Source organism: Triticum aestivum, chromosome 3A, assembly GCF_018294505.1.
Source record: "Triticum aestivum cultivar Chinese Spring chromosome 3A, IWGSC CS RefSeq v2.1, whole genome shotgun sequence".
NCBI lineage: Eukaryota > Viridiplantae > Streptophyta > Magnoliopsida > Poales > Poaceae > Triticum > Triticum aestivum.
In genome coordinates, this window is record NC_057800.1 from 480,249,576 (window position 1) to 480,263,405 (window position 13,830).

Sequence of the window (13,830 nt, forward strand, 5' to 3'; positions counted from 1 at the left end):
GGCGGTGAGGTCGAGGGCAGTGACAGTGTGGTCGAGAGCGGCGGCGGTGAGGTTGAGGGCGGGCGGCGGTGGCGGCGGTGAGGGCGCAGGCGCGCTCGGGCTCGGGCGGCGGCGACAGGGAGTAGGGGAACAGGCCGGTGGGGGGAAAGGAGGACTTAGCGAAATTTTGATGCGGGGGGTGGTTAACTCGAACTAGCAGTAGCGCACGTACAGAAGACGCGCTATAGCTAACTTATCTATAGCGCGTTTTGGGGAAAACCGCTACTGCTAATGGAAGCAGTTATTTCTTTTCTTTAGTAAAAACATCAAAAATATACATTGGTCATCATTGATCTTTTTGTGTATAATCTAAATAGTCAACATGAATCCTCACTGTACCTGTATAGGTACAGGCGAGGATTCATATTGCAACCACAAATCATACACATATAGTTCAATGAAGACCAAGTGCTCGAGATAGGTTGAGAATCAACATATTTAAGGTGGTAAACACCTTGTTCGCTTAGCAGTATGGGACTAAACTTAATTAGTTGCAGTCATACTTAGCAGCAGCGAGTTTTGAGCAAAACCGCTGCTACTAGGTTCTTTAGCAGTAGCGCGTCCACGGGAAGGGCGCTACTACTATATCTTTCCTGGAGGCAACACCGTGGCAATTATAGTAGTAGCGCTCTTTTCACCTAGAGCGCTACTGCTACTCAGTCATTAGCAGCGCTCTTTTCTAAAGCTCGTTGCTGCTAATTAGCAGTAGCGTCTGTTTTTAGACCGCGTTGCTGCTAAGATTCTGTGTATAAGGTTTTCCCTAGTAGTGTATTGTTGTGCCTCCTACTGATCCTTTAGAACAATATTTGCTAGACCATGAAAATGATTTACAGATGCATGAAATAAATGAAATAGATAAGATTTTCTTTGAACAACGTCCTCTACTTAAACACAATTTGCCTATTGAAACTCTGGGAGGTCCTCCTTCACCTAAAGGTGATCCTGTGTTTGAATTAGAACAATTTGTAGACACTTTGAAATATGCTTATCTTGATGAGAAGAAGATATATCCAGTTATTATTAGTGCTAACCTTTCAAAACATGAAGAAGAAAGATTATTGAAAGTTCTAAGGAAGCACCGAGCTGCGATGGGATATACTCTTCAGGATCGAAAGGGAATTAGCCCCACTCTATGTCAGCACGAGATTAATATGGAACCTGATGCTAAACTCGTTATTGATCATCAACGTTGGTTAAATCCGAAGATGAAGGAAGTGGTAAGAACGGAATTATTAAAACTTCTGGAAGTAGGTATAATCTATCCTATAGCTGATAGTAGATGGGTAAGTCCTGTTCATTGTGTCCCTAAGAAAGGAGGTATTACTGTTGTTCCTAATGATAAGAATGAACTTATTCCACAAGGAAGTGTTACATGCTATAGAATGGTAATTGATTTTAGAAAATTAAACAATGCAACTAGAAAATATCACTACCCTCTACCTTTTATTAATCAAATGCTAGAAAGATTATCTAAGCACACACATTTTTGCTTCCTTGATGGATACTCTGGTTATTCACAAATACATGTTTCTCAACCTAATCAAGAAAAGACCACTTTCACTTGTCCCTTTGGAACTTATCCTTATAGACGTAAGCCTTTTGGTTTATGCAATGCACCTGCTACCTTTCAAAGATGTATGACTGCTATATTCCAACTTTTGTGAAAAGATTGTTGAGGTTTTCATGAATGACTTCTCTATTTATGGGAAGTCTTTTGATGATTGTTTAAGCATTCTTGTTCGAGTTTTGCAGAGATGCGAGCAAACAAATCTTGTCTTGGATTGGGAGAAGTGCCGCTTTATGGTTTATGAAGGTATTGTTTTGGGCCATAAAATTTCCGAACGGGGTATTGAGGTGGACCAAGCTAAGGTTGATGCAATTGAGAAAATTCCATGTCCCAAAGATATCAAAGGTATTCATAGTTTCCTAGGTCATGCTGGTTTCTATAGGTGATTTATTAAAGACTTGTCTAAAATTTCTAGGCCCCTTACAAATCTTTTGCAAAAGGATGTTCCTTTTGTTTTTGATGATGATTGTTTAGAAGCTTTTGAAACACTCAAGAAAGCCTTAATTTCTGCACCTATTGTGTAACCACCTGACTGGAAATTTACTTTTGAAATTATGTGTGATGCTATTGATTATGTTGTTGGTGCTGTTCTAGGACAAAGAGTTGATAAGACATTAAATGTTATTCATTATGCTAGTAAAACCCTGGACAGTGCTCAAAGAAATTATTCTACTACTGAAAAGGAATTTCTAGCAGTGGTGTTTTCTTGTGATAAATTTAGATCTTGCATTGTTGATTCAAAAGTAATTGTTCACACCGATCATGCTGCTAGAAAATTATCTTATGGAAAAGAAAGAAGATAAAACTAGACTTATTCGATGGGTTATCTTGCTACAAGAATTTGATTTACATATCACTGATAGAAAAGGAGCAGAGAACCCCGCAGCTGATAACTTGTCTAGGCTTGAAAATGTGCTTGATGACCCACTACCTATTGATGATAGTTTTCCCGATGAGCAATTAGCTACAATAAATGTTTCTCATAACACTCCTTGGTATGCTAACTATATGTTAGTTACATTGTTGCTAAATATTTACCACCTAGTTTTACTTACCAAAAAAAGAAAAAAAATTCTTCTATGATTTAATACATTAATGCATTCCTTAATGGATTTCTTGAAGAAGAGTTGTATAGGATGCAACAAGAAGATTTTATCAATCCTAAAGGTGCTAACAAAGTGTGCAAGCTCTAGGGATCCATCTATGGACTGGTGCAAGCATCTCGGAGTTGGAATATACACTTTGATGAGGTGATCAAAGCATATGGTTTTATACAGACTTACGGTGAAGCCTGTATTTACAAGAAATTGAGTGGGAGCTCTGTAGTATTTCTGATATTATATGTGGATTACATATTGTTGATTGGAAATGATATAGAATTTCTGGATAGCATAAAAGGATAGTTGAATAAGAATTTTTCAATGAAAGACCTCGGTCAAGCTGCTTATGTATTGGGCATCAAGATCTACAGGGATAGATCAAGACGCTTAATAGGACTTTCATAAAGCACATACATTGACAAAGTTTTGAAGAAGTTCAAAATGGATCAGTCAAAGAAAGGGTTCTTGCCTGTGTTACAAGGTGTGAAATTGAGTCAGACTCAAAGCTCGACCACTGCAGAAGATAGAGAGAAAATGAAAGTCATTCCCTATGCCTCAACCATAGGTTCTATCATGTATTCTATGTTGTGTACCAGACCTAATGTGTGCCTTGCCATAAGTTTTGCAGGGAGGTACCAAAGTAATCCAGGAGTGGATCACTAGACAGTGGTCAAGAACATCCTGAAGTACCTGAAAGGGACCAAAGATACATTTCTCGTTTATGGAGGTGACGAAGAGCTCTCGTGGTAAATGGTTACGTCGATGCTAGCTTCGACACGGATCTGGATCACTCTAAGTCACAAACAGGATATGTATTATATTGAATGGTGGAGCTGTTAGTTGGTGTAGTTCCAAGCAGAGCATCATTGCGGGATCTACGTGTGAAGCGGAGTATGTAGCTGCTTTGGAAGCAACACATGAAGGAGTCCAGATGAAAGAGTTCATATCTGATCTGGGTGTAAGACCCAGTGCATCGGGTCCAATGAAAATCTTTTGTGATAACACTGGAGCAATTGCCTTAGCGAAGGAATCCAGGTTTCATAAGAGAACCAAACACATCAAGTGACGCTTCAACACCATTCGTGAAAAGGTCAACGATGGAGACATAGAGATTTTCAGAATACATACAGATCTAAATGTAGCGGACCCATTGACTAAACCTCTTCAGTGAGCAAAACACACTACAAAAAACACTTCCATTTGCTTAGCTTATGATCGTTCAGTTTATTGCTATTGCTTTCTTAATGTCAAATACATATTCCTTCGACTATGAGATCGTGCAACTCCCGGATACGGGAGGAATACCTTGTGTGCTATTAAACGTCACAACGTAAGGTGATCATAAAGATGCTCTGCAGGTATCTCCAAAGGTATCTGTTAAGTTGGCATGGACTGAGATTAGGATTTGTCACTCCGTGTATCGAAGAGGTATCTCTGGGCCCTCTCGGTAATACACATCACAAGAAGCTTGCAAGCAAAATGACTAAGGAGTTAGTTACAACATGATGTATTACGGAATGAGTAAAGAGTCTTTTCGGTAACGAAATTGAACTAGGTATGGACATATCGACGATCAAATTTCGGGTAAGTAACATACCGACAGACAAAGGGAATTATGTATGTTGTCATAACGGTTCGACCGATAAAGTTCTTCGTTGAATATGTAGGAACCAATATGGGCATCCTGGTCCCGCTATTGGTTATTGACCGTAGAGGTGTCTCGATCATGTCGATATAGTTCTCGAACCCATAGGGTCCACACGCTTAACGTTCGTTGATGATATAGTGTTATATGAGTTATATGATTTGGTGACCGAATGTTGTTCGGCGTCCCAGATGAGATCACAGACATGACAAGGAGCTCCGGAGGTAAAGATCGATATATAGGACGATGATAGTTGGATATCAAAAGAGTTTTGGGAGGTACTGGGTAGTCATCGGATCACCAGAAGGGGTTCCGGGAAGCCCAGTGAGGCTATATGGGCTTAATGGGCAAAGGGGGGAACACACCAGCCCACAAAGGGCTGGTGCACCCCTCTCCATGGCCGTCGGCCCTAGGGGAAGGAAAGGGGGAGGGTTGGCCCATCCTGTCTTTCCCTCCTCATGAGAGAAAGGAAAGGGGGGGCACCTCCCCCTCCCTTCCTCCCGCGCACAAACAAGGAAGGGGGGGGGCAAGGGCAGGAGCCCAAGGGGGATTTGGACACCCTTGGGGTGCCTCTTGGCTGCCTTCCCTCTCCCCCACCTATATATATGTGGGAGGGGGCGCCACACAAGGACGACGGCAATCTCTTAGCCGTGTGTGGCGCCCCTCTCCACAGTTTTGTCCCTCGATCATATTTTTCGTAGTGCTTAGGCGAAGCCCTGGGGACATAGCATCATCACCATAGTCACCATGTCGTCATGCTGCCAGAGCTCATCCACTACTTTGCCCGTCTTGCTGGATCAAGAAGGCGAGGACGTCACCGAGCTAAACGTGTGCTGAACGCGAAGGTGCCGTATGTTCCGTACTTGATTGGTTGGACCATGAACAAGTTTGACTACATCAACTGCGTTAATAAATGCTTCCTCTTACGGTCTACGAGGGTACTTAGACACACTCTCCCCTCTCATAGCTATGCATATCCATGGATAGATCTTGCGTGTGCATAGATTTTTTTTGTTTTCCATGCAACATTCCCCAACATGCATGTGGAAGGTGCCTCTCCCCTTGAAGATTTTTTTTTGTTTTGCAACAACTGAGTGTCACCTCCCTTCTGGGACGGAGGTGCTCAAGCGCATGGCCCAGGTAATGGGTTGTGCCCCTTGTGTGGTGTTCTAGAGATTGGGACCCGCATCCTCTTCTCTTGCATGACGTCTAGGTCTCTTTGTAGCTTTGTCCGGGAGTCCCTCGGGCATTTGTGGGAGGATGGAGATCTTGCCAGCTTCCTCTAGGCCAGAGCAGTGCAGACTGGAAGGAAAATAAGCATCTTCTGGTAGATCTTTGCTATGCTTACTTGGACACTATGGATGATGCGTAATAAGAAGGTGTTCGAGAGGATCTTTTTGCGATGAGTCTCTAACGCTTTCTGCAATTTTTGCGTTCTTGTAGCATTGGCACCCACTGGCTAGGCAACTAGACCGGGTGCGCCTGGGGAGGATGCTGGATGCACTACATGCTTCGGCGCATTGACTAGCTTGTCTGGCGACCCCTTGATGTGCTGGCCACTTGGTGGTATTTTTTCTTGCTTTTCTCTTATGTTTTTTGGGGCTTGCTTGTGTTGTCACCCCAACAGCAAACTATTGATGTTGGTATGTTGCTACTTAGCTTGTGGACGGCTTAGCTGCTTTATTTACAAAGCAGGGCGAAAACCTATTTCAAGAACAGGGATTTATTTGTATTCAAGAGTAAAAAGGATCTTTCACTGACCCATGGATGGCTAGAGTTAGCAGTCGTTTTACCTTTATTTGACTTTGGCAACCATCTGTTGGTGCTTTGGATGGCTTGCTTATGGGGTTAGAGAAGATTTATTTGATGTGGGTACTTGTGTAGCTAGTAAGTATTTGACTAGGATGACTCTTATGGATAAGAGGACTGGTTTCAAATGGAATATGGTCAATGTCTATGGGGCTGCTCACTCTAGGGACAAAGTGGAATTCCTGATTGATTTTGTATATGTAGTTGTAATGATCATCATTTTGTTGTTGGTGATTTTAATATCATTAGGAGGATTAAAGATAGGAATAATACTAATAAACTTCCTAAATGGTCTTTCTTTTTCAATTCTATTGAGCATTAGGGACTGAAGGAGCTTGAGCTTTCTAGGAGAAATTTTACTTGGTCTAACAATCAGGTTGATCTCCTTTTTGTTAAGCTAGATATGATTTTAGTTAGCCACACTTGAGAGTTAAAAATTTCCGCTAGTTACAGTCAGGACACTGGTTAGAGCCATAGAGGTGTTTATGACCATGCAGCCTTGCTTATGCATAATGGAGTTAAAACCTTTACTGCTAATAAACCTTTTTACTTTGAATTATGTTGGTTTATCATAGATGATATTGCTACCGTAGTTAATAAAGTTTGGCATGGTAACGTGTATGGTAAGGATAATTTGACCATTTGGCTGTAGAAAATGAGAAATTTGAGAATATGCGTGAGGGCTGGAATCTCAATGTGGAGGGGGTTTATAGGAAAGAATGAAACATTATAATTACCCAATTCGATGATCTTGGTAGGAGATGTGAGATAATTTGGTTATTAGTACCTGACTATGAGCCTAGAAATGATGTTTGGTGTAGATTGAAATTTTTTTTGAGAGAGTGGGAGAAAATGGTATCAGCTCTCTAAAGACAAAGATCGGGGAAGGAATAACATCACTATATATTTTATGATTAAGGCGAACTGTAGAAAAAGAAATAACAATATCTTTGATTTGCCCAAGAAGGGGTTATTATCTAGGAATATAAGGAACTTCTTGACTATGCTACCATGTTCTATAAGAGCTTTTTGGTTGTGTAGATATTTTACCTATCTATCTAAGTATTCTTGTTCCTATTGTTTTAAATATTAAAGATAAGAATATGGGGACTGCTAGTTGGAAGACATCAAATTTGTCGTCTTCTCTATGAAACATAACCGAGCGGTTGGCCATGATGGCATTCCTGTTGAATTTTACCAAGGTTTTTGGGATTTTTGTTTGTGATTTATCCCAGCTTTTTTGTGACTTCTTCAATGGTAAACTAGACCTCTCTAGGTTAAAGTATGGTGTAGTTACTTTGATTGTCAAAAACCATGGGGTGATAAGATCCAAATGTATAGGCTTATATGCATGCTTAATGTAACTTTTAAGATTTTTACCAAGGTTTTGAACACTAGAGCTATGTTGGTTGTTGACAAGCTAGTATCTAAGATACGAACAACTTTTATTAACGATCGTTATTTACTCCATAATGTAGTAATGTTGTATGAGACCATACACTATATTCATAAGAGCAAGCTCTCTAGTGTGCTTTTCAAAGTCAATTTTGAGAAAGCCTATGATAAATTTAACTAATACTTTATGCTTTCTGTGTTAGAGATGAAAGGGTTCCCTGAAAATTTTATTCAGTGGAGCAAGTCAATTATTGTTGATGGTAAAGTAGATATTACATTGAATGATATGTTGGGTAATTATTTTACTACTAGCAAAGGTCTTAGGCAGGGGGATCTCTCTTAGAGCATCTATAGTCGGGCGCCTCAACCTCCCTCCCCTATACGCCCAAACGGATGGCCCGATCACTGTCGGTGTACTAGAATAGGGGTACCCTAGTACCCCGAACTTGTGCACGGGCAGTTGCAGCACCCCGCGGCAAGGCTTGCCGGGCGAACGCCAAGATCCTCCGTGGTTCCCTTGGAGCCATTCGAGAACAAAGTATTTAAGCTCAGGAGACAAGGCCCCGGCAAGAGGAGCTTGCCGGGAAGGCCAACCAAGGCACTCCATGGAACTTGCCGCGACGCGCCACGCGCTCCGGCAAGGCAACAAGGCCCCGGCAAGAGGAGCTTGCTGGGAAGACCAACCAAGGTACCTCGAGGCCTGGTGAGCGACAAGCTTCCGGACCCGACAAGATAATAGCAGCGGCAAGGCGCTTGCTGCGGCAGGCGGCCACTCTGTGCCCACGCTCCAGCGCATCCACCAACGTGTCGCTTTGTGGGCCTCTCCAGGCGCGCGTGGCGGGAGGCTGTGCAGCCAGCGGTGCGCAGTGGCATGCGAAGCTGACAAGATCGCCATCGTGGCGAACGGTGGCGCCCCTAACGGTCCTTTTCTGCACTGTTTGGGCGACTCAGACGGGCATTTAATGCCCTTGTCCCCTGCCGTCAGGGTTAGGTAGGGTGCACTGTACAAGTAACTGTACCAACCACCTCACTTTTTACATTTGTACCCTTCTATGCGTTGCCACCTGTCGGTGACCCCTTTAGCGTATAAAAGGAGGCCCATGCGCAACGTAGAGGAAGTTCGACTGGTTCGACTAGGTTCGACTGGTTCGGAACCCAGAAAAACACTATGCTCTCTCTCTAGAGCAAGAGCACAAGATAATCAAACAAGCAGCAGTAGGAGTGTTATCTCTCCGGAGAGCTCCGAAGCTGGGTAAACTGCTCGTGTGCTTCGCCTCGATCTGCTCTTCGTGTGATCTCCGCCCCCCGCCGAACCGAAAGGGGCCCGGTCCGCCGGCCCCATAGGTGTTCGTGGATCAGTTTCCCTGACATCTTTGGCGTGCCAGGTAGGGGGCGTCGAGATTGTGTGAACCTGATCCGGCGTTCACACGAGCTAGATCTTCATTCCCTTCATCAACATGCCACCGAAGAAGAAGACTTCGGCGGCAGCCGCTCCGTCCACGTCACTTCCGCCACCGTTGGAGCAAACGGGTGGTGGAATGGACGCCGACGGAAGAATGGACGTCGACGAGGAAGCTTATGATGCTGCCAGGTCCAAGGACAAGGCTGCACAAACCTCGGCGACTGTACATGTTCCGCGCTACTCTTAGGAGGCGCAAGACCAACAGCATCTTGGCACTTGTAGTGCCATACGCATGATAGGCCAAGACCAAGCTGGTGGATCTCGGGGCGCTCAAGACCAGCATGCACGCCAGCGTGCTGGCACGAGCGGGGCATGGTCGCCTGGACGAGATACTGCTCCTTCTAACATCTTTAGAAGTCCGAGCACGTCCCGCTCCTCGCGCCGTCCGCCACTGCAACCCACCACTCCAGCAGAAGCTTTGGCGCGAGCTCAACTGCTCCTAGATTACCCTCCGACGTCGGACAAGATCGACGAATGGAGGGCCACCATTCAGAGTCTCATCAGCTACGCCAACGGCGACACTCCACGGCGGCCGAGCGCGTCGCCGCCGCGGCAGGGTTGCCGGGCGCGAGCCGGTGGCGACGAAACGGGTGGAGGTGCAACTACCATGCAATCACCACCCCGAATGCCAAGATCGCCGACTCGCCGGATCCACCTCGACAGCGACTCCACCGCATCGTCGGATCCACGAGCTCGTCGTGATCAGCGCCAAGTTCTTCATGATCGACAACAGAAGACGCTCGAACTCGCATCGAGCGCCAAAGAGAAGCGCGACGTCGATCCGACAAGCGCGCTGGGCCCTCTGTTGACATGCATGCGCCAGGGGAACCAGGCGATCTGCCGTATGCGGTAGGTTGCCCTGCGTTCACTCGTGAGCTGCGGCAAGTCCAGTGGCCCAGCACGAAGAACTTCAAGCCAGACATACCGGAGAAGTACGACGGCAAGACGCATCCGTCGGAGTTCCTCAGCATCTACACCATTGCGGTGCAGGCTGCCGAGGGACGGGATGACAATATCCTTGCCAACTACTTCCCGCTGGTGCTCAAGCCCAACGTCAGATCCTGGCTCATGCACTTGCCGGACAACTCCATATCCTCTTGGGCTGATCTGTGCCATCAGTTTGTCGGCGCCTTCACAGGCGGACACAAGCCTCATGGCCAGGAGAGTGATCTTCATCTGCTCGCCCAGAAGGAAGGAGAGCCCCTGCGCAAGTACATTCAGAGATTCAGCAGTGTGCAGCACAACATCCCAGACGTCCACCCTGCCGCGGTGATCAGCGTGTTCCATCAGAACGTGCGAAACCGCAGGATGCAGGAGGAAATGGCGATGTGCAAGAACAGGGACGTCAGTGAGTTATATGCACTGGCCGACAAGTGTGCACGTGCTGAGGAAGGGAGGAGACTCCCCGGAGAGAATGTAGGAGCGGGAGGATCTGACAGTGAAGATGCTGCCCCGGCAAGGAAAAACCGGCGGCCGAACAACAGGAAGAGGAAAGGCAAAGAGGTGCTAGTTGTTGAGCAGTCCGACAACGGTAGTGGCGCCAAGAAAGCCAAAGCTGGTGACTCCGGCAAGGAGGTTGCCGCGGAGGTGGCGGTCGCCGACAAGCAGGACGGCACCAACAAGCAGTATTGCAAGATCCACCGCACCAAGGGCCATGATCTCCAGAGCTGCAAGAAAGTCGAGCAGCTTGTTGAGCAACAGAAAGCTGAATACGAGCGGCGCGACAAGGAGAAGGCCCAGGAAGGTGCTGGGGGATCCGGCAAGAAATGTCCCGGCCGAGGAGGACGCCGCGGCAAGGCCAAGCAGTGTCAAGGAGACAGACCTCCTCGCGGCCGTGACAAGGATGAAGATGACGACGACGATGAAGACATGGATGATGAGGAGACTGATGAGCAGGAGTTCCAGAAAGCCACAGAGGTCCTGTGCGTTGACGGTGGTGCTTCTCTGCATACCTCGCACCGTCAGCTCAAGCAGTGGGTGCGGGAAGTTAATGCAGCAGAACCACCCATCGAGTCATGCAAGCCTCTGAAATGGTCCAGCACGCCTATCATCTTTGATATTGAGGACCACCCTGATCGCATAACTGCAGTCGGGTGCTTGCCGATGTTGGTTTCACCAACAATCCGCAACCTCAAGGTCACTAAGATGCTAGTTGACGGCGGGGCCGGCTTGAACCTGATCTCCTCCGCGGTGCTCCAGAAACTCCAGATCCCTGACAGCGAGCTCGAAGAGACCGATACATTTCAAGGAATCAACCCGGGAAGGAGCAAGCCGAAGGGAAAGATCACGTTGCTGGTAACATTTGGCAGCAAGCTGAACTTTAGGATGGAGGGTTACGTTTGATGTTGCTGACTTTCCATTACCTTACAATGGAATCCTTGGCCGTCCGGCACTCGCCAAGTTCATGGCAGCCTCTCACTATGCGTACAATGTACTGAAAATGCCAGGCCCGATAAGTGTCATCTCTGTCCCTGGCGACAAGAAGGATGCTCTTATCTATGCCGACAAGATCTACCGGGAAGCAGCAGCCGCAGCAGAACACAAGACACTTGCTGCTGAAGCTCCCGGGGGGAAGAAGAAGACCAAGTCCGGCAAGAGCTCTGATGCCCACTCCGGCAAGCGCACCTCTTCGGAGTGCTGCGCTACCGTCGAGGACGCACCATCGAGCTCCACCGGCAAGTGTAAGAAGGCAATGGAAGCTCCACCTGAGACCAAGAAGGTGTCCGCCAAGGAGGACGGCACTGGTGGTACCTTCACCATCAGCGCCACTCTTGACCCCAAATAGGAAAGCGCACTCGTTGCTTTCCTGCGGGCGAATGTTGACGTGTTTGCGTGGCAACCGTCTGATATCCCCGGTGTTCCCAGGAAAGTAATTGAGCACCACCTTGCCGTCTGTCCTCTTGCGCGGCCCGTCAAGCAGAAAGTCAGGAAACAGGCAGTGGAGCGCCAAGAATTCATCACAGAAGAAATCAAGAAGTTGGAAGCAGCAGGCCTTGTCAGAGGAGTGCTCCATCCCACGTGGTTGGCCAATCCTGTTGTCGTGCGCAAGGCTAACGGGAAATGGAGGCTTTGTATTGACTTCACTGGTGTTAATAAAGCTTGTCCCAAAGACCCATTTCCCTTGCCACGCATTGACCAGATTATTGACTCCACAGCCGGATGTGATTTGCTTTCATTTCTTGATGCATACTTAGGATACCATCAGATCTTCATGGCAGAAGAGGATGAAGAGAAAACCGCATTTATCACCCCGTGTGGCACGTACTGCTTCGTACGGATGCCTTTCGGTTTGAAGAATGCTGGTTCAACATTCGCAAGGGTAGTCCACCACGCTTTTGAGCCACAGATGCACAGAAATGTGGAAGCCTACATGGATGACATAGTGGTCAAAAGCAAGAACAGGGCGACCCTGATTCAAGATTTAGACGAGACATTTGCAAATCTGCGCAAGATCAACCTCAAGCTTAACCCCGAGAAGTGCGTGTTTGGAGTCCCTTCCGGCAAGCTTCTCGGGTTCTTCGTGTCTCAGCGGGGAATTAAAGGCAATCCCGACAAGATCAAGGCCATTGAGCAGATCGAAGCACCAAAGCGCGTCAAGGATGTACGAAGGCTTGCCGGTTGCGTGGCTGCTCTCAGCAGGTTTATCACTAGATCTGCTGAGCGCGCCCTGCCATTTTTCAAAATTTTGAAAAAGGCAGGTCCAATAAAATGGACTCCGAAGGCGGAGGCTGCGCTGCAGGACTTGTAGAGATACCTGTCCTCCACTCCAACACTTGTCGCACCTAAGCCGCAAGAGAAGTTGCTGCTGTATATAGCGGCAACCAATCAAGTGGTTAGTGATGCGTTAGTGGCGGAGAGGGAGGCAGATGATGAGCCAGCAACCACGGCAGATGCATCCAGCGACAAGCAGGGGGCTTCGCCGAAAAGCTCTGGTCACGACAGAGATGGATCTGCGCAGGAGCATGATAAGATGCAGAAGAGAATGGTGCAGCGTCCAGTTTACTTTGTCAGTTCCCTTCTACAGGGGGCTAGATCAAGGTACTCTGGTGTGCAGAAGTTGCTTTTCGGCCTCCTCATGGCCTCGAGAAAGCTGCGCCACTACTTCCAAGCACATGAGATCACAGTCGTCACTCGCTTTCCGCTGAAGAGGATACTGCAACATCCAGAAGCGACAGGCAGGATTGTCGAGTGGGCGCTGGAACTGTCAAGGTTTGGCCTCAAGTTTGAGAGCACTTCAACTATCCAAAGCAGAGCATTGGCAGAGTTCATAGCAGAATGGATGCCAACACCAGATGAAGAAATTCCAGAGACGAGCATCCCCGTCAAAGAGGCAAGCAAAGAGTGGCTGATGTACTTTGATGGTGCCCTCTCGCTGCAAGGCGCCGGTGCAAGCGTGCTGCTTGTCGCGCCCATCGGAGAGCACCTCAAGTACGTAGTCCAGATGCATTTTCCCAAGGAGCAAGCAACCAACAATACTACAGAGTATGAAGGATTGCTTGCCGGTCTCAGAATCACAGCAGACCTTGGGATCAAGAAACTCATTGTCAGGGGTGACTCACAGCTTGTCATCCGCCAAGTGAACAAGAACTACCAGAGTCCATTGATGGAAGCATATGTTGATGAAGTGAGGAAGCTAGAAGAGCACTTTGACGGCCTACAGATGGAGCATATCCCAAGAGCTCAGAATGACATTGCTGATGGCCTGTCAAAGTGCGCTGCCCTAAAGTTACCTGTGGAACCAGGGATCTTTGTGCTCAAGTTGACTCAACCATCCGTAACACCATCAACTGGACAAAGCAAGAAGAGGAAGTTG